Raw genomic sequence first — 21,154 nt, 5'->3', positions numbered from 1 at the left:
TTTCAATTAATTTATGGGTCGTGGGCATCGATGGCGAGGCCAGCATTTATTACCCATCCTTAGCTGCCTTTCAGAAGGTATTGGTGAGCTGCCTTCTTGAACCACTGCGGTGCTGAGGTGTAAGTACACCCACAGTGCTGTTAGGGAGGAAGTTCCAAGATTTTGACCCAGCAACAATGAAGGAACGGCGATATATTTCCAAGTCGGGGTGGTGAGTGACTTGGAGGGGAACCTCCAGGTGGTGGTTTTCCGAGGAATCCACTGCCCTTTTCCTTCTAGACGGAGGTGGTTGTGGATTTGGAAGGTGCTGCCTAAGAAGCCTTGGTGAGTTCCTGCAATGTACCTTGTAGATGGTATACACGGCTGCCACTGTGCGTCGATGGTGGAGTGATTGAATATTTGTGGAAGGGGGAGCAATCAAGCAGGTTACTTTGTCCTGGAAGGTTCCGAGCTTCTTGAGTGTTGTTGGAGCTGCACTCAACCAGGCAAGTGGAGAGTATTCCATTGCACTGCTGACTTGTGCCTTGTAGATGTTGGGCAGGCTTTGGAAGGGTCAGGAGGTGAATTACCCACTGCAGAATTCCTAGCCTTTGACTTGCTCTGGCAGCTACAGTATTTATATGGCTAGTCCAGTTCAGTTCATGTCAATGGTTAAAAAAATAAATTGACAATGAATGCTGACAGCTCTCCATCAAGCTCCCCCTTTTCCAACAAAATGCAGGTCGGCATATTTAGATGGCAATTGTTTGTATGATTGCTTTGAATAGGGAAGCCAGCCGCTCCGATAATAAAGTGTAATATCATAGAATCAAGAATCATAGAATTTACAGTGCAGAAGGAGGCCATTCGGCCCCTCGAGTCTGCACCGGCCCTTGGAAAGGGCACCCTACACAAGCCCACACCTCCACCCTCCCCGTAACCCCATCCAACACAACCTTTTTTGAACACTAAGGGCAATTTAGCATGGCCAATCTACCTAACCTGCACACCTTTAGACTGTGGGAGGAAACCGGTGCACTCGGAGGAAATCCAAGCAGACACGGGGAGAAGGTGCAGACTCCGCGCAGACAGTGACCCAAGCTGGGAATCGAACATGGGACCCTGGAGCTGTGAAGCAACTGTGCTAACCACTATGCTACCGTGCTGCCCAAAATGTGTTAGATGTGATCAGCTGAGGGAAGACGTATTTTTGAAATTTGACAGAAATTGCATCAAATTGATAAATGAAAATATTGGCCGGAATTCTCCGTTTAGGAGACTTGCCGTCAGGACTGAATTGTGCGCTTTGCGTTCCAGTTGCGGGGGGCATTCTTCCGGAAGTGAGTCGGGATATGCAAATGGGCCAGCACTCTGCCCACGTGCATCTAGAGCAATTCCCAGGCACAGAGGGGCATGGCACAGTGTCAGAGGGCCATGATGAATGCAATGTGGGACATGTCTTATTTGCTGAGGGACGTGACCCAGTCTCAGTGCCTCGTGGTCGAAGGCATCAAGACGCTGGTTAAGACTAGGACGGGCCTCAAGGACTGCCAGCACCAGGTTACAGTCGCACATCCGGTGTTCACTCGGCCTCACTGTCATCCCATGGAGTAGCCCAAGGACCATCGAGCACCCTGAGGGAGAAGAGTGATGGGGTCCATGCTGGTGCCTCCTGCAGAAGAGGTTCTGAATCTCCCCCATCTGACACTGACGCACAGGGAGGGGGATGAACAGGGTGGCACCTCGTCACTTCTGACACCCGAATGTCAGCCGGGCCCATCCAAGTCCAGGCCCTCCAGAGGATGGATGCCAAGGGCTCTACAGGTCAGAGGGCGAGACATGCAGCAGGCCATTTCCATGCCTGATGTACTGTCTTGCGTCACTCCTAAAAGGAGCAGTAGGCCATGCAAATGGAGAAAGTTAGAGAACACTTGAGTTGGCACAGGTGTAGTACATAGGTGAGATTAAGGGGTCAGGGCACAACAACATACATGGTCACCATTAAATACTTTTGCACCAACAGTCCGACCTGCCTCTGACCTCGGTCTGATGGGAGTTAGGGATGGGCTGGGGCTGGGTATAGAGGATGTGCCAAGTGAGGGGTAGGGGAGGTGGGGGGTTGGGCAAGGCTCTGGCGAATGGGGCGTGGAAGGTCCGCCATGACACATGAATGTCCCATGTGGAGTCATCCTCAGTGAGAGGTGACGGGGCATGGGGCTAGAAGTGTGAACCCACCTTGTATGACAGCTTACCCAGTGAGTGGCCCATCACCGTTCAACATCTCCCAAATCTCCCCCTTCAAAGGATATATGTGCCCGTGAGATGTAATGGCCATCATACATGCAGGGGCCACCCAGGTGGAAGGTGATCCTAAAGGCAGCAGTCAGACTGTGTCAAATGATGAGGAGCACCAGAGCTCATCTCACAGCGAGCCACCATCATCATCCTCCGTCCCGTGGACAAGACCCATTGATACTGCCTACCCAGGGCGAACACCCTGTGGTGATGCTAGTAGGACCATCGGAGGGAGGAGGGGGAGCTGGGGTGGCGGGATGGAAGGGCTGTGGGACTGGAAAGATGCAGTGAAGGAAGGAAAGACAGGGAAGGTGTGAGCACTATGGGAAAGGGGGTACCATTTGGAAGGATATCGGGGAGGTGGGGAATGGAGAGGTAGAACAGGGCAGTGGAGCTGCCAGTGGCCAGGCCTCTTAGTCAGCAAATCGGGAGTTGATGAGGTTGCCCGTGTGCGGCATCCCTGGATGACACATTGGGCAGCCTGCACTGCCAGCCCGGGCTCCACACTCGGTTCTTCCTGGACACCACCCTCCCCATCCTCCTCCTCGTCAGATGAGGCCTGGCATTCTTTCTCCTCCAGCATGTCCCCCTTCTGCTGCATGATGTTATCAGGACGCAGCAGGCCAGTACGATAGAGTCTGGCCTGGGGCTATATTGGAGAGCCCCAGCAGAGCGGTCCAGTCATCGCAAGCGTACCTTGAGCACGCCGATGCACCGCTCAATGACAGTCCTGGTTGCTGCATGGGTGTCATTATAACAGGTCTCCACATCGGTCTGGGGCCCATGGACAGGTGTCATTGCTCATGACCTCAGCAGGTAACCCTTATTGCCTAAGAACCAGCCCCTCACCCGAGTGAGCGCCTCGAAGATGCCGGGAACGTCAGAGTGCAGGATGCATGTGTCGTGCATGCTGCCAGGGTATTGGGCGCAGACATGCATGATGTGCAGCTGGTGGTCACATACCAACTGCACATTCAGTGAATGGAATCCCTTCCAATTGATGAAGGCCCCCCCTAATGAGCCGATGTTTGTAGGGGGACATTCATGCCATCGATCACACCCTGGACCAGGGGCATGCCAGCGACGATGGCAAATCCTGCTAGCCTTGAGAATTTTGAAGAGCTCCATTAGGTCACATTTCAGCTGTTTCTTTTTTGAGCAATAAAAGCCTCAGCCTGTTCATTCTCTCCTGATAGCTGGATCCTCTCAGTTCTGTTATCATTCCCGGGAATATGCTTCGTATCTTTCCCATATTTGTTTGGAAAACGGCAGGAATTTTCCACCCCCACCCCCTGTGCGGCAGGGTAGGTGAGTCATTGAAATCTCCATTCTCATCGTCGGAACAGGAATAACTCACTGACGTAAGGGTCTGGAAAATCACAGTCATGGAAACTAGAACTGGACACATTTACTCCGAGTGATGGTAATTTGGACAGAAACCCATGGGAAACAGTGCAAGCACCTGGTTACATGATTTGCCCAGGATTTCACAGAAGAACTATCCCAAATAGCCCGGGCTGGATTCTCCGTTAGCGGATCTTCTGTTTTGCTAGCAGCGCACTCATGCCTGCGGATTTCCCGATGGCGTAGGGGTACCCACAATGGGAAACCCCATTGGCCGGCTCCCAGGACAGAGAATCCCGCTGCCGGCAGGGTCGCCCCGCACCAGAAAATGGATGTGGCGGGACGGAGAATCCCGCCCCCCCTAATCTTTTGATCTGTGTTTTATGTGCTACTTTCAAACCCTGTTAATGCGTCACATTTTTGTTCTCTCACGTTAATTTTCATTCCAATTCTTTGTTCATTTCTCATGGAACCACCATAATCCCAGTTGATTGGTGGGATGTACCCAGCACTCAGGGTTTAATGCATAGGAAACCACGTATAAAACCCATGATTGATCCTCAGTGCTTACACAAATCTATTCCTTTCCACAAGCAATTATTGTTAATTCAATGAACCATTTTGTTTTAGATCAGTCATGTGTTGGGATTGAATAATTATGTTATAGTTTAAAAAACTTCAGCAACCATTCAATTAATAATTCTGTTTGGTGATATATTGCCACTATTGTTTTATTTTGTTCAATATGTTACTGTCAATTATTCATGTTTAATTACGGAAGCAGTCTGTGTCCATATGGAACAAGATCTGTGCAACATTCGGGCTTGGGCTGATAAGCGGCAAGTTACGTTCGCAGATGCCAGACAATGACCATCCCCAACAAGAGAGAAACTAACTGTGTTTCCCTGACATTCAATGGCATTAAGCAGCACTGGATCCCCCACTATCAACATCCTGGGGGTTACCATTGACTAGAAACTGAAGTGGACTAGCCATGTAAATGCCGTGGTTCCAAGAGCAATCAGAAGCTGGGAATTCTGCGCAGAATCACTCACCTCCTGACTCCCAAAGAGTGTCCACCATCTAGAAGGCACAAGTCAGGAGTGCGATGGAATATTCTCCACTTGCCTGGATGAGTGCAGCTCCAACAACACTGAAGAAACTTGACACAATCCAAGACAAATTAACCCGCTTGACCTCTATCCTATCCACCACCTTCTAAATTCACTCCCTCCAACACCAATGCAGAGTGGCAGCCATGTGTACCAACTACAAAATGCATTGCCACAGCTCACCAAGTAACTCCACAGTACCTTGCAAACCTATGATCATTATCATCTAGAAAGACAAGGACAGCAGACACATAGGAACATCACTACCTGCAAATCACCTTCCAAGACACCAACCATCCTGACTTGGAATTATATCACCTGTTAGCGGAGTTAAATGCGTCGCGTTCTTTGGACTGTATGAAACTTTAACAAAACATCTTTTAATGCCACATGCATGCGGGAGATCTAAACTCGGCTGCTGTAACTGCAGCTTGGTCCAAGTCGCTCTGCTTGAACAAAGCCCCCAAGCAATTCTTTATACTGTTTCGGCTAGTTACAGAATAATTCAAAATGATTCAACGTGATACGAGTGATTCAAATAGTACAATGCAACCGATTATCAGTACCGGCAGCGTGATGGGATTACAATCATTCTCGATTAGGTGACACAGATACACTATTTTACATACATTGCTCCTAATCGTTTCGGAGATACACCTTGTCCACCTGCTTTATAATACAATAGACCATGTCTAAACAATCAGTCCATGATGGGGTGGTAACTACTCCATGTCCTTGATATTTGCATATAGCTACCATGTCTCTCTTGTGCGTGGGTTTCCTCCGGGTGTTGCGGTTTTCTCCCACAGTCCAAAGATGTGCAGGTTAGGTGGATTGGCCATGCTAAATTGCCCTTAGTGTCCAAAATTGCCCTTACTGGTGAGTGGGGTTACTGGGTTATGGGGATAGGGTGGAGGTGTGGGTCTGGGTAGGGTGCTCTTTCCAAGAGCTGGTGCAGACTCGATGGGCCGAATGGCCTCCTTCTGTACTGTAAATTCTATGATTCTATGATTCTAGACAGGCCAGAGCCAGGCTGATTGCTTTCCTAATTAGTTCCTGTCGCTGAAGTGGAAAATGTGTTACCTGTGGCATACTGGTTTGCACTATGCTAATTTGATTTGGTTCTTGGAGCATGTCAGTTTAACCCTTCCCAGGTAGGTTTTTCCCTGCTGCCCTAAGAGTACCTCTGAGGCTCCATTTTCCCTACTACATCACCGTTCCTTCACTGTCGCTGGGTCAAAATCCTGGGTCCCCCTTCCTAACAGCACTGTGGATGGATGAACCTACACCACTGCAGCGGTTCAAGAAAGCAGCTCACACTGACCTTCTCAAGCACAATTAGGGATGGGCAATAAATGATGGCCAAGCTAGCGATACCCACATCAACATGATAAATTATTGTAATAAACATATATGGCAGCATTCACCTTTTATTGCCAAATTCTGATTTGAACCAATGGATTTATTTTACATTGGATCACATGGCATTTACAGTAGCTAACATAAATGTTTTGATAGGAACATTCTATATTTCAGGTCTGGAATTGCCACGCTGAATTAAATGAGCCGTGTGTGTCGGGCTGTCTCACATTGTCTAAGAATGCCATGGAGCTCTCCCATGGTCTCTGATACAATTCTATTTTCCAATACGTTTTATTCATGGCGTCCAAAAATGACAGCTTCCACTGGGTAAACTCTGGTATTAAAACAGAAAATGCTGGATAAACTCAGCAGGTCTGGCAGCATCTGTGGACAGAAACAGTTTTGAGTCGAAATGACACTTCTACAAAGGATCCTCTCGGCAGTATTTTGCTTTTACTGGGTAAACTTGGGTGTCCTACGGATGGAAACACGGCTGTGTTTGTGAAATGGGTAGAGCTGCTTTGTCAAAGGGAAATATCCTACCTCAAAGCTGAATTCGAGGACACAACTGGACACATCAGGAGGTGAGACATTGGCATTCATGATGCTTCACCCAAACTGCTTCTGAACGAGGTCTCTGAATCCAGTTGGTGTTGTGAATACTTTCCATGATGCTGGAATCTAACTGTGGTGGCAGAAGGTAAGGACTTCATACAACACCAGGTAGGCAGGATACAACTTGGTTTATTCATTCTACTCACTATAATTACGCTACTCTACACCCCGCAGGTTCAACCGCCCGACCTGCCCCCAGGTCGGAGTTTATATCCTGCGAGGTTGCTTCCAATTGGGAGGGAAGCTCCACCCCCAATCACCTGGGGAATTCGTACTTCAAGATGTAGGAGGGGAACCGTATACAATTTAGGGTTTTGTCCCTGAGTGGATCATAACACTAACAGAGGCACATCACAGTTCCAAATGGCTGTTGAGAGCTCCTTGCTGCAGCACGGTAGCATTGTGGATAGCACAATTGCTTCACAGCTCCAGGGTCCCAGGTTTGATTGCGGCTTGGTTCACTGTCTGCACGTTCTCCCCGTGTGTGCGTGGGTTTCCTCCGGGTGCTCCGGTTTCCTCCCACAGTCCAAAGATGTGCAGGTTAGGTGGATTGGCCATGATAAATTGCCCTTAGTGTCCAAAATTGCCCTCTGTGTTGGGTGGGGTTACTGGGTTATGGGGATAGGGTGGAGGTGTTGACCTTGGGTAGGGTGCTCTTTCCAAGAGCCGGTGCAGACTCGATGGGCCGAATGGCCTCCTTCTGCATTGTAAATTCTATGATTCTATGATTCTAAGAATATTTCATGAAGAAGATGGCACTTGGGTCGTGGCATAACACCTCTCATTTGCAAATTTGTCCATGGTCATCCAGCACCATTACTTGCATTTCAGTTCCCAGCCTCGCCTTTGTCATAATATACACATCAGTATATGATGGTGCAGAGACATACACTGACTGACACACTGCAAGACCAATCAACACACACAAAACAGCAGCCAATCCCCAGTTAGGGCAAGGTCACTATAAAGACAGAGGGCACTAGTTTTCCCGCTCATTCGGGATGCAGCCTCTGAGACAGACAGAGCCCGCAGTCAGCAGCACAAACATCCACCATGTGCTAGCAGTATAGGCTGGTCAGGTTAGGCATAGGTCTTCAGTCAATCTAACAAAGTGTCGACCCACAGTGCAAGTATGTTTAACAGCTCTTAGTTAAATAAAATAGAGTTGTCCTATTACAAGTGTTGGCCGCCTGTCTATGTTACTGCTAAGGTAAACGCAGTCTCCACAGATCCAGAGTACCCAACACATCTTGGTACCAGTATGTGATGTTAGAGTTTAATAGACCTACCTTCAAGTGATCTGCCTTCGACCAGCAATCAGCTATCCGGTAGTATGGACAGCGTCCACCCTCCCCCGCCGCTCCGCATCACCGGCAACTTCGGTGCGAACTGGAAAATCTTTAAACAACGATTCCAGCTATACCTCGAAGCTACAGACCTGGAAGCTGCCTCAGACGCCAGGAAGATTGCTCTCTTCCTTTCCACAGCCGGGGACCACGCCATCCATATCTTCAACTCTCTCACTTTCGCTGAAGGTGAAGACAAGTCCAAGTTCAAGACAGTCCTGCTCAAATTCGACAGTCACTGTGATATCGAGGTAAATTAAAGTTTTGAGTGCTATGTCTTTCAACAGCATCTGCAGGGTAAGGATGAACCTTTTCAATTTTTCCTCACCCACCTTCGCGCAGTCCTGTAATTATGGCTCCACCTCCGACTCGATGATCCGTGACCAGATCGTTTTCAGTGTGCAATCGGGCCCCCTATGCCAGCAGCTCCTCAAGGTTAAACAGCTCACCCTTGTGATAGCCATCAAGACCTGCGTTCTGCATGAACACGCCACTAACCGATACTCGCACATTCAAGCGGCTGAAACGGCGCGGCAAGGTCCCCACGAAGCAGAGCGGGTGCAAGCGGGTGCAGAACGCAGGTATAGATGGCTATCGCAAGGGTGAGCTGTTTAACCTTAAGCCATTAAACAACTCCAGGGCCTAAGCCTGGATGAGGGCGGCCATTTCACGCTTTTTTGCGGGCTCCCGCGCATGCGCGCACTGACCATGGGGACGGGGGACGGCAAGGCCGAAGACCGCACTGCGCAGGCGTGCACTACGTACGACCACACCGCGCATGCGCGGTGGCGTACCGAACGTTCTGACGTGCAGCAACTGTGGCTCCGCCCACTTAAAGCGGCAATGTCCTGCAAAATCCCCTCGCTGTCTCCAATGTGGCAAGCTTGGCCACTATGCAGCCCTATGCAGATCTGCTCAACCTACTACCTCTCGTCGCTCCAAACAGCCACGTAGGGATGTCCGAACCATCCAGCCACCGGTCACCGATTCTGACTCCGACTTGATTCCGGACCTTGACACCGAGGACCCTAAAGCACCATTTCGGGTGGGCATCATCACCAAACACAAGATGCTCCAGAAGACAAAAGCCAAGTCTCTCCCAATATTCAGCATTGATCCGGACGACGAGTGGTGTGCCACCCTCACGGTCAACCGATCCCGGTTCCGATTCCGCCTGGACACCGGCGCTTCAGCCAACCTCATTACGCGGTCTAACCTCAAAAGCCTCCATGTCAAGCCTACCATCCTGCCATCCACCTGCCAGCTTCTGGACTATAATGGTAATGCCATTGATGCCAGTGGCTCTTGCCAGCTTGAAGTGTCGCACCGGTCATTAAAGGCTAACCTGCCATTCAAAATAGTGGGATCCACTAAAGCCTCCCTGCTTGGTGCTCAGGCATGTAAACTTATAAACCTTGTCCAAAGGGTTCACTCCCTGTCACCAGCTGACGCTTCCGTATCTCAGGATGCTGACTTTCCGACACAGCTGAACGCCATCATCACCACGGTGTATTCGAGGGCATGGGCACAGTCCCATACATTTATAAAATCTTGTTAAAACCAAATGCCACGCCTGTGGTGCACGCACCTCGCAGGTACCAGCACCCCTCAAGGACCGCCTCAAACAGCAGCTGTAGGACCTCCAGGACCAGGGAGTAATTTCGAAAGTTACAGAACCGACAAACTGGGTCAGCACTATGGTGTGCGTGAAAAACCATCCGGTGAATTACGCATATGTATTGATCCCAAGGACCTCAACCGCAATATTATGAGAGAACACTATCCCATTCCAAAGCGCGAAGAACTCACCTGCGAGATGGCTCGTGCCAAATTTTTCACCAAGCTAGACGCATCCAAGGGGTTCTGGCAGATCCAACTCGACGCATCCAGTCGGAAGCTCTGCACCTTTAATCCCCCATTTGGCCGGTATTGCTACAATCAGATGCCGTTTGGCATCACCTCTGCATCGGAAGTGTTCCACAGAATAATGGAGCAGATGATGGAAGGTATCGAAGGGGTTCGCGTATATATGGACGACATCATCGTCTGGCCTACCATCCCGCAGGAGCACATTGATCGCCTCCAACGAGCATGGTCTCTGCCTCAACAGGGCCAAATGCTCCTTTGGTCAAATAGAACTTAAATTCCTCAGAGACCACATTTCACAGTTTGGCGTGCAGCTGGATGCTGACAAGGTATCTGCCATTAAGGCCAGGAAGACACCGGAGGACAAGAAGGCGGTCCTCCGCTTCCTGGGCATGGTCAATTTCCTGGGGAAATTCATCCCTAACCTCGCCTCCCACACCAAGTCTCTCAGGAACCTGGTTAAGAAGACGACCGAGTTCCAATGGCTCCCCGCCCACGAACAAGAATGGCGGGAACTCAGGGCGAAGCTGACCAAGGCCCCAATGTTGGCATTTTTCGATCCGGCCAAAGAAACAAAGATCTCCACGGATGCCAGTCAGTCCGGCATTGGAGCAGTGCTCCTTCAACATGACGACGCCTCCTCATGGGCTCCTGTCGCATACGCGTCACGTGCAATGACGCCCACCGAACAGCGCTATGCGCAAATTGAAAAAGAGTGCCTGGGCCTTCTTACTGGAGTCGTCAAATTCCATGACTATGTCTATGGACTCCCAAAGTTCACAGTCGAGACAGGCCACAGGCCACTGGTCAATATCATTCAAAAAGACCTCAACAACATGACGCCGCGCCTGCAGCACATTCTCCTTAAACTGAGGCGGTACGACTTTGAACTCGTCTACACCCCGGGTAAGGAGCTCATCGTCGCTGATGCACGCTCCTGACCTGTCACCGCACCTTGCGACCCAGCGGGCTTTGTGTGCCAAATTGATGCTCAGGTGGCATTCGCCGCATCCAATCTGCCCGCCACGGACGAATGACTCATCCATATTCGTCGTGAGCCGGCCAACGATCCCCTGCTCCAATGAGTCATGCGCCACCTGACAGATGGGTGGCTCAAGGGCCAATGCCCTCAATTCTATAACATTAAAGATGACCTGGCGGTGGTAGATGGAATTCTACTAAAGCTGGACAGGATCGTCATTCCGCACAGCATGCGGAACCTCGTCCTTGAGCAGCTCCATGAGGGCCACCTGGGAGTGGAGAAATGCCGCCGTCAGGCCCGTGAGGCAGTGTACTGGCCTGGAATCAACGAGGACATTGCCAACGCCGTTCTTAACTGCCCAACATGCCAGCGTTTGCAGCCTGCTCAGCCAAGTTAGACCTTGCAACCCCATAAGTTGGTCACGATCCCCTGGACCAAAGTGGGCATCGACCTGTTCCATGCACTTGGCCGGGACTACGTCCTCATCGTGGACTATTTCTCAAACTACCCGGAGGTAGTTAGGCTACACGACCTCACCTCAACTGCGGTCATTCGGGCATGCAAGGAAACCTTCGCTCGCCATGGCATCCCGCTCACGGTCATGTCCGACAATGGCCCGTGTTTTGCCAATCAGGAGTGGTCCAACTTTGCCAAACGATACAACTTCACACATGTCACGTCCAGTCCCCATTACCCCCAATCCAATGGCAAAGCTGAAAAGGGGGTGCACATTGACAAACGACTCCTGTACAAGGTGGCCGATGCAGGATCCGATTTTTACCTCGCCCTGCTTGCTTACAGATCAGCTCCATTGTCCACCGGCCTGTCACCGGCTCAATTGTTGATGAATCGCACGCTGCGGACGTCGGTGCCGGCCACTCATGTCCCGGACTTGGACAACCTTCCGGTCCTTCGTTGAATGCAGTTGTCTCGGGCCCAACACAAATCGGCGTACGATGCTCGCGCCACGGATCTCCCTGCTCTGGCTCCTGATGACGAGGTCCGTGTCCAACTTCCCGATGGTGGTTGATCCGCCACCGCTGTGGTGCTCAGACAAGTGGCCCCCAGGTCATTTTTGGTTCATCTACAAGACGGCTCTCTTCTTCGCCGAAATAGGCGGGCACTACGACTCCTTCCTCGCTCGGCACCAAATCATCATGTCCTGCCCCGCCGTCACGGACTATGCCGATCTCCCTTTCGCTCTTCCACCCTCTGAGTCTGACACAGTCCTGCCCATTCCAGAACAGGTGGCCCCTGGCCCACCCTTGAGGCGGTCAACCAGAAACTGAATTTATGAACTGCCTGAATTCATGGGCTCTTTGAACTCATGAACTGATTGTTTCGTTACCCTGTTTGATTAACTCACTGGTTTGTACATACTGTTGTTCCAGTTATATTTTGTGTTACATACTGTCCTAATGCACTAGACACCTTCCAATGTAAATATCTTATAGTTTATGTACATAGTCCTGTAAATATGCTTGCATGTGCCACACATAGTTTGGAACATTCACATACTACATTATTTATTGCCACGAACACAAAATTTTTTTTGAAAAGGGGGGATGTCATAATATACACATCAGTATATGATGGTGCAGAGACACACACTGACTGACACACTGCAAGACCAATCAACACACGCAACACAGCAGCCAATCACCAGTTCACCTGAGGAAGGAGCAGCGCTCCGAAAGCTAGTGACATCGAAACAAACCTGTTGGACTTTAACCTGGTGTTGTAAGACTTCGTACTGTTATCACCCCAGTTCAACGCCGGCATCTCCACATCACAATCATCAGTTAGGGCACGGTCACTATAAAGACAGAGGGCACTAGTTTTCCCGCTCATTCAGGATGCAGCCTCTGAGAGACACAGAGCCCGCAGTCAGCAGCACAAACATCCACCATGTGCTAGCAGTATAGGCTGGTCAGGTTAGGCATAGGTCTTCAGTCAATCTAACATAGTGTCGGCCCACAGTGCAAGTATGTTTAACAGCTCTTAGTTAAATAAAATAGAGTTGTACTATTCCAAGTGTTGGGAGCCTGTCTATGTTACTGCTAAGGTAAATGCAGTCTCCACAGATCCAGAGTACCCAACACATCAGTCTTCACCCCTGGCTTAAGATTCCTTGACCCTGATACCCATTTGAGACCAGTCTCCAAATATAAATGACAATTTAAAGCTACCCATTCGGGTTACAGTGAGCCTGTTTTTTGTGTGTCTTTTCAACGGGAGGAACTTTGCCCACATTTGATACTGAGAGAGTGCTGCACTGTCAGAGGCCACATCTTTCTGATGAGGCTTTCAACCAAAGCCCGATTTGCACCCTGTGGTGGATTGCAAAAGATTCCAGCGCACTCTTTCGAAGAAGGGGCAGAGAAGGTTTCCCTCGTGTCCTGGCTAACATTGATCCCTCAACCTCCAGAAACACCATGAAAAAGAACAGGCCCTCTGGTTGTTATGTTGTTTGTTTGGGGGTCTTGCTGTGGACCAGTTGGCTGAGGTATTTCCTGTGTTACAGTAGTGATTATTCTTCCAAAGTACTTCAGAGTCTGCAAAACGCTTTGGGAAGTCTGGTGACCATGGAAGATTCTGTGGACCGGATTCAATGCCACCATGGGCAATCACCCCCCAACCTCCCGCAGCCCCCTCTCCCCTTCTCCCCCCTCCCCCCCTCTCCCTGGCATTTCTTGGCATTTAGACGGCTTGATAACATCATCATGTTTTCATGCTGGTGATCCATAGACCCCAGCGAGATCAGGAGATTCCACCAGCAGCCAATGAAAATATGCTATGGGATGGAGGGGAGTCCCAGCCACTATAAGAATGCAAGTTTCTGCTTCAGCATTGGAGAGAGGGTCTTACGGTGAGTGCCTTAAGCCCCTGTTCCTATTGCTGTCCAAAGAATGCTCACCTTGGTGAAGCTGCCAGAGTTCCCAGCGCCCCGGAAACCCCGATGGCCATGGTTAAATCTGAGGATCGCGCTCTCAGTTACACATTTCAAATTCCAATCCGGCCCTTGGAAATGGGCTGGTTCCCTATACCTAGTCTCACTCCATCAAACACCGGAAATCAGTGGACCGGACATAGCTCCCCAACACACTTCCGCATTTTGACCATTCCATACCACCACCTCCATCCAATGTCAACCACTCCCTCCTGTTAAAATTTCATCCTCTGGCGCCCCGCCCCATATTCCGAGTGCTGATGGAGCCACAACAATTCACTATATATATTAATAATCTAAATACCGCCATAGATGGGGCTGGTTTAGCACAGTGGGCTAAACAGCTGGCTTGCAATGCAGAACAAGGCCAGCAGCGTGGGTTCAATTCCCGTACCGGCCTCCCCGAACAGGCACCGGAATGTGGTGACTAGGGGCTTTTCACAGTAACTTTGAAGCCTATTTGTGACAATAAGCAAATATTATTATTGGACAGCCATGCATCCAAAATTCACAATGTTGCAAAGATTGGTGGCATAGTCAGTAATGCAGACAGCAGCATAACATCACAAAGAGACACTGGTACATTGAGTACACGGCAAATAGATTTCAATGAGATGAGGTGAGTATTTTTTTTAAAATGGTGAACAGCCGAGAATTGTGGAGAGAAAAGAGATTTATGTGTTCATGTACACAGATTACTAAACATGCAATAGACAGATGCAAATGATATTCAGTGGTTAGCACTGCTAGGGACCTGGGTTTGATTCCAACCTTGGGTATCTGTGTGGAGTTTGCACATTCTCCCTGTGCCTGTGTTGGTTTCTTCCAGGTGTTCTGGTTTCCTCCCACAGTCCAGGGTTACAGGGATGGAATGGGGGAGTGGGCCTAGGTGAAGTGCTCCTTAGAAGTGTTGGTACACATTTGATGCAACTTCATGATTCCTGCGTTAATCTGTAAGTGAGTTCACACGCAATTTTGCTGCTAGTTTCACAGAGTAATTAATGATGACAATGCTAACAGTTTCACCATCATTACTTCCACAAAATCAGCGCTGATATATTGGAGGAATTACAATGCAGATCCACCAACATGTCACCAGGGCTCCAAGCATCAGGTTTTGAGAAGAGATTACACAAACCAAGCTTGTATTTCCTGGGATATAAAAGTTTAAGGGTGATTTTATTGACATTTTTAAAAGTTGATTTGATACCAAAGATCCAAAGAAATGTGTGCTGGGGTAGAGTCAAGGGACATGGGCTTAAAACCAGAGTTGGACCAGATCAGAAAGATTATTCAGCAAACACACATTGGTTGATAAAAGTGTGATGGTCTCTCTGACTAAAGCAATAGGTGGCTAGTTCAATGAGTAATTTCAAATCTCATGTTGGAGACATCTGCCAGCCAAGGGTATTGATAGATATAGAGCCAAAGCAGATGGACGGGGTTGGGATACTAAGCAAAGATCATATTGAATGACAGTGCAGACCCGAGCAGTTGAATGGCTGTCACCTGTTCCTGTATTCCTAGGTGACAGACTCTCTTACAACATTCTCTCATGGGATATTTCCTGATTGGACACTCCCTCGTGGACACTTCCTCGTGGGACATTCCCTCATTGGACATTCCCTCATGGACATTACCTTATGGGACATTCCCTCATTGGACGCTCCTTCATGGGACACTTCCTCATGAGACATTCCCTGATTGGACACTCCCTCATGGAACATTCCCTGATTGGACACTGCCTCATGAGGCATTCCCTGATTGGACACTCCCTCATGGAACATTCCCTGATTGGACACTGCCTCATGAGGCATTCCCTGATTGGACACTCCCTCATGGAACATTCCCTGATTGGACACTGTCTCATGAGACATTCCCTGATTAGACACTCCGTCATGGGACACTCCCTCATAGGATATGCCCTGATTGGATACTCCCTCGAGGGACAATCCCTGATTAGACACTCCCTCATGAGGCATTCCCTGATTGGACACATTGTGATGGACAATCCCCATTGTGACTTTCCCCAATTGGACATTCTCTGATAAAACATACCCCACTGGTCCCTGATAACTCTACCTGATAGGACACTTCTCTGATGGGAAATTTCCTTTTGGGATCTTCCTGATGGGACACACCATGATGCAGTATTCCCTGAGGGCAATAATGGATGGATTCACCTGCAGGTTTTGGGACCCCAGTGTTGGGACCAAATGTGGGTCCTGAGCCCCCACTTGCCAGCAGCAAGATTGGTCACACAATCTCCGCAAAGGCGGCATCATATTAACGACAGATGTTAATCTCCCAATGCGGTGGGTCAACCAGAGGGCATCTCAGGGGTCTTGGCAGTCCAATCAGGAGTGGTGGGAACTGCTAAGGCAGATTGGGGTCTAGCTGCCAATGCAGAAGGGATGCACTGAAGGCTAGGGAAGATATCAGGACATTGGGAAAGAGGGGAAATCTCTCTGCGATTATGATGGTTCAAACACCTGGTCCTATTTTGGGACAGGCACCCTCAGGCCTGCTGCAAATAGGCCACATTGATTCAGGATGCCATCTCTGTATATGGTAGGCAAGGCTTCGCTTGTGAGTAAGCTCTGGGGTGTAAAAAAATCACAATGAAACAAATGAGAAGGGCGCAATCTAATGGAAATGTTTCTAAGTGTCATTTGTGGTGGGTTATTCTGGGAGTTTCCCGCCTGCTCTGCCAACTCGTTCCCTACCACTTACTAACAACACTTAATCACTTTTTGGGCCTTGGTTTAGCCCACGCTGAGAATCTTTTTCATCACTGGGTAGCTGAACTCAGAGATTAGTCCACCATTTTAAAAGGGTGCCCCGATCTAAAAATGAGCTTGTGGGTCCCCCACACACCCACCCCCACACACATGGGCATTACCCCACACCTCTCCAAGTGAGGATCCCGCTATGGGGTCCTTGGGCCACCCTTCAATACCCCTCATGCCCCTGTACCAGACCCCTCCCTTCCAGGACCCCCACTCTTCACGTCCAAACCTCCAAGAGGTCCCTTCTTACCTGCCCTGCACCCCCTCCCACCCTCCATGTCTGCCCTCTACTCTCCTCGGGCCCTGACCATTAGCACTGCCACCCTGGCTCTCTGGCAGTGCTCTTGCTGGCTTGGCAGTGCCACCCAAGCAACTTGGCAGTGCCCAGGTGGCAGTACCAAGGTGTCAACTTTGCAGTGCCAAGGTGCCCACGTTTCAGGGGAAGGACCAGCGGGCCACCCTTTCTGTCTCTGACCATCCAGGAGCATCCGATGGCCTGGGAGACACACCCCCCCCCCCCCCCCCGCGGTGTGCTGCTCCACCTGATCCACATTTGTGTGGACTAGTTCTGAATGGCACCTGGCTGGAGACTCCCTGGGGAGGCCTGTAGATCCAGAGTTTGTAGGCTGAAGTAGTTTTAAGGCTTACTTACATGAGCGTGGTTTGGTCATGCCCATTGTGGATGGGTTCCCGATCTCGTTGCATTGCGGGACTTGAGTAGATCCCGCAAGGCATAGTGGCTTCAGGGAAGCCCGTGGGAGGCTACACATCTATCGGTCGCGCTGTTCTCCCAGTCGAACATGATATGGCCGGGAGGTCTCACCCTTTAATTCAAATGGTTGTTTCTGGCACACCTTGCTCAATCCACGATTTCAGTTCAAGGTTTTCACTGTAGATCCATACAGATTCTGTGCACAGCAATGCTGGTTTTTCTTAGGCTTTTAGTCTAGGCTTTTGGTTGCAATCTCTACTTCCCAGTCTGTCATGGTTTTCAATGTAGATTCATTGAGGTCTCTGCAGTTTCAGAAATACAGGAGTTTGGAGAGAATGCAAGCGAGAGAGAGAGACAGACAGATAGACAGAGAGCTGGTCCTTTCCCCTGTGTGTCCATAATTCAAAACTCTGCTTTCCTTAGGTCTCTGGAAATCATCCCACTCAGCAGTATCCAATCACCACCTGTTACTGGGCAGAATATGGCCTTTTGGCCAATTCATTGACCGCCATCCAATTAATTGAACCGAGTCCAACCCGTCTCCCGGGTGTAACAGATTCTGAGTTCTGTTGCTCAAAGTTAGCTCAGTGTACTATGTTGCAACTTCTTGAATCTCTCAGTTTCTCTGCTGCTTGACTGAAAGATACATGTTCATTCAGCAACCGTGGATCATAATGATAATGTGTCATGATAGGGAGATATTAGGAACTTGGGTCCAGAAATGGGGTCCAAGATGTAGCAGGCAATTTAGGGGTTTAACAGGCTGAGGGAAAAGACTGCTAGCAGCAGAATCAGATGGATACACCAACAGCTTGAGTTACCTTGTCCCATTCAGACTTCACCTCATTAATGGAAATACACAGGGTACCCCGATTCAGCCTGGATGATCCACTCATGATACATTGTCATTCCGGACTGCCTTGTTTGACCAGCCAGTAGCCCATCACAGAGTTTGATGACCTATTTATCTGTCAATGGAAGGTTAGTTGCATATGAATGGCATAACTGTTCTTTTCTATAAATGGGAGTCGGCAATCAGCCATGACAATGATAATAGTTCCAAATCTGGAAACCTGAGGGAACATTTATTTGAGGGGCTGGGTTGAGCTTAGGGAGCGAGGGGAGGAAGAAATACTGTTTTGGAAAAAAAAATGAAATGAAATGCAAATCGCTTATTGTCACAAGTAGTCTTCAAATGAAGTTCCTGTGAAAAGCTCCTAGTCGCCACATTCCGGCGCCTGTTCGGGGAGGCTGGTACGGGAATTGAACTGCGCTGCTGGCCTGCCTTGGTCTGCTTTAAAAGCCAGCGATTTAGCCCTGTGCTAGCCCTGTGCAGTTACAGGAGAAGGTTGTGGAAATCGACTGGAGATGTCATGAAAGTTGCCACCAAGGCAGGTTTTGGAAAAGTATTCTGAACAAATGTCCCTAACAGAAGGAAAATTGCTTTGTTAAATGCAGGTATTGCCTTTGCCCGTTTTTGTAAGTGGACCTAGAGCTGCACATTCATGTACAGTGTTGTTTAATGGGAACCAGTGTGTTAAGGTTAGGAAACCTTAATGTCATCGATTAGTGTTAGAGCTGAAGTAAAAATGTAAATATTCCTTTCTTTTCTCTTGTTTTAATAAAGTTTGTTCATAAAATAACCAAGCCGTATTTCATATATTATTACTACTGGAATGAATTGATCTTTCTGCATTGTCTTAAAACCTAAAAACGTAATGGCATCTGATTCAGTCTCTTAGCCACTGTTGAGAGCTGACCAGGCATCCACAACACTCGGAAAAAAAAATAAAGAAAGGGGAAATAAGGGAATCAGCAGGAAAGACCTTTACAATGTCAAGACTGTGATGCCGATCACCAGAACTTAGAGATGAGTAACATTTTAATTGCTTTTAGATTGACAGGGTGGTGGTGAATGGAGTAAAACATTGGAGCAGAAGATCAGCAATAAACAAGGAGGAGAGCAACCATGAAGTGAACCATTGAGCACATATCCAGATTGCGATGGGCTTCATTCCTTGTGAGTTAATTGTAACTGGGGCAAGAGGCTCAAATTGCTTGCATGTTTACTCTTAATTATCTGTAAAATGAAAAGATTAGCAAAAGCAGGGACTCTCCAAAATATTGAAAAATGACTCTTCTGACCATTGTCTGCGATTATACGATGTAAGATAATAAAGCTTGTCTCCTGCTAACAACAATAAAAAACTGTTGACAGCCCAATATTTACAACAAAAATTTCCTGTCTCAACTGAGTGTAATTGCCTGAGAACAATTGTACTAATGACTACTTTCACAACGAAGTATAGACAGTCCCTTATTCATTTGACATAATGATGCATTTTTCAATTAGGTTCCTGCCGATAGTCTATTTTCCAATATCCTATTTTAAAGATGCACTTTCACAGGCTTGATCAGTGAATACAAAAGGTATTGATAAGAATTGTACAGCAACCTCATGACTGTAGCTAGCTCCCAAAATGTCCCTGCCTAGGAGCCTCTATCACCATGGGGTGATTCCACATTCTGAGTCCCAATTGGCCGCACATGCCATGGGACCCTTACTCTGCTGTGTTGTCCTTAAAATGACAATCACCACACTCCTCCCCTTTAATTCCTTTATACAATCTTCAATAACTAATTCACTCAGTTCTAAATAACAACAAAATATAATGTACATCAGTTGGAAAATTATAAATCGAGATTTTGAGGGTGTTTTCTGTCTCTTGTCGAGCAGCGCAATTCTGTTGTCTGAGATGCTCCCACAGGATTGTCATGAACAGGAACTGCAAGAACCGGTACTTCTTTTAGCGCAGGCTATTTTCTTCCACGGAGACACCAGTTATGTCGATAACAGCTCGATCAAGTACTTTGGTGCTTAAGGGTTCAAAAACATTCCTTGACGGCAACACTGGCTGTTGGATCATCTCTCTACTCTTCAGGTGATCTACATATATATGAATGATCCATCCTTCCATGTCCACTTGGTATGAAAGGGGTCCAAACTTAGAGACAATAATTCTGGGGATCCAACTTGATCCATTCCCGAAGTTTCTCATGTGTACGGCTTCATTTATCATAAATAATCGTGCTGTACTATATGAATCATGGCTTGCTTCCTGATTACTTTGGCTGGTCTCTACTCTCCGTGGCAAATTTGGAGACACAAGGCTCAGTCTCATTCTGAGATGTCGTCTCATTACCAGTTCTGCATGTGGAGCAGCATGATAGCGTAGGAGGAAAAATGAGATTTTGATCTCCAAGAATCCTGCTGACATTTTCCGTTCGGCCAGCCTTGAAAGTTTGGGTGGCTCTCTCGGCTAGTCCATTTGATGCTGGGTGATAAGGTAAAGTTTTAACGTCTTTAATGGCCGTTGAGAGTGGTGAGGTTTTGGAACTCAGCGCTTGTGAATACAGTTCCATTGTCTGATACCGTGAGTTGAAAAGCATTGGCATAATCTTTCAATGGTGGTATGTGATGTAGATGACTTCACCTCAATAATGTCCATTCATTTAGAGTGTGCATCAATCACAATTTGTGCCCAGGAATGGACCAACCTAATAGAACATAGAACATAGAAAAAAACCGCACAGAACAGGCTCTTCAGCCCACGGTGTTGTGCCGAACCTTTGTCCTAGATTAATCATAGAATTTACAGTGCAGAAGGAGGCATTTCGGTCCATCGAGTCTGCACCAGCTCTTGGAAAGAGCACCCGACCCAGGTCAGCACCTCCACCCTATCCCCATAACCCAGTAACCCCACCCAACACTAAGGGCAATTTTGGACACTAAGTGCAATTT

The sequence above is a fragment of the Scyliorhinus torazame genome, chromosome 16 (assembly GCF_047496885.1).
Source record: "Scyliorhinus torazame isolate Kashiwa2021f chromosome 16, sScyTor2.1, whole genome shotgun sequence".
Classification (NCBI taxonomy): Eukaryota; Metazoa; Chordata; class Chondrichthyes; order Carcharhiniformes; family Scyliorhinidae; genus Scyliorhinus; species Scyliorhinus torazame.
This window is presented reverse-complemented; position numbering follows the sequence as displayed.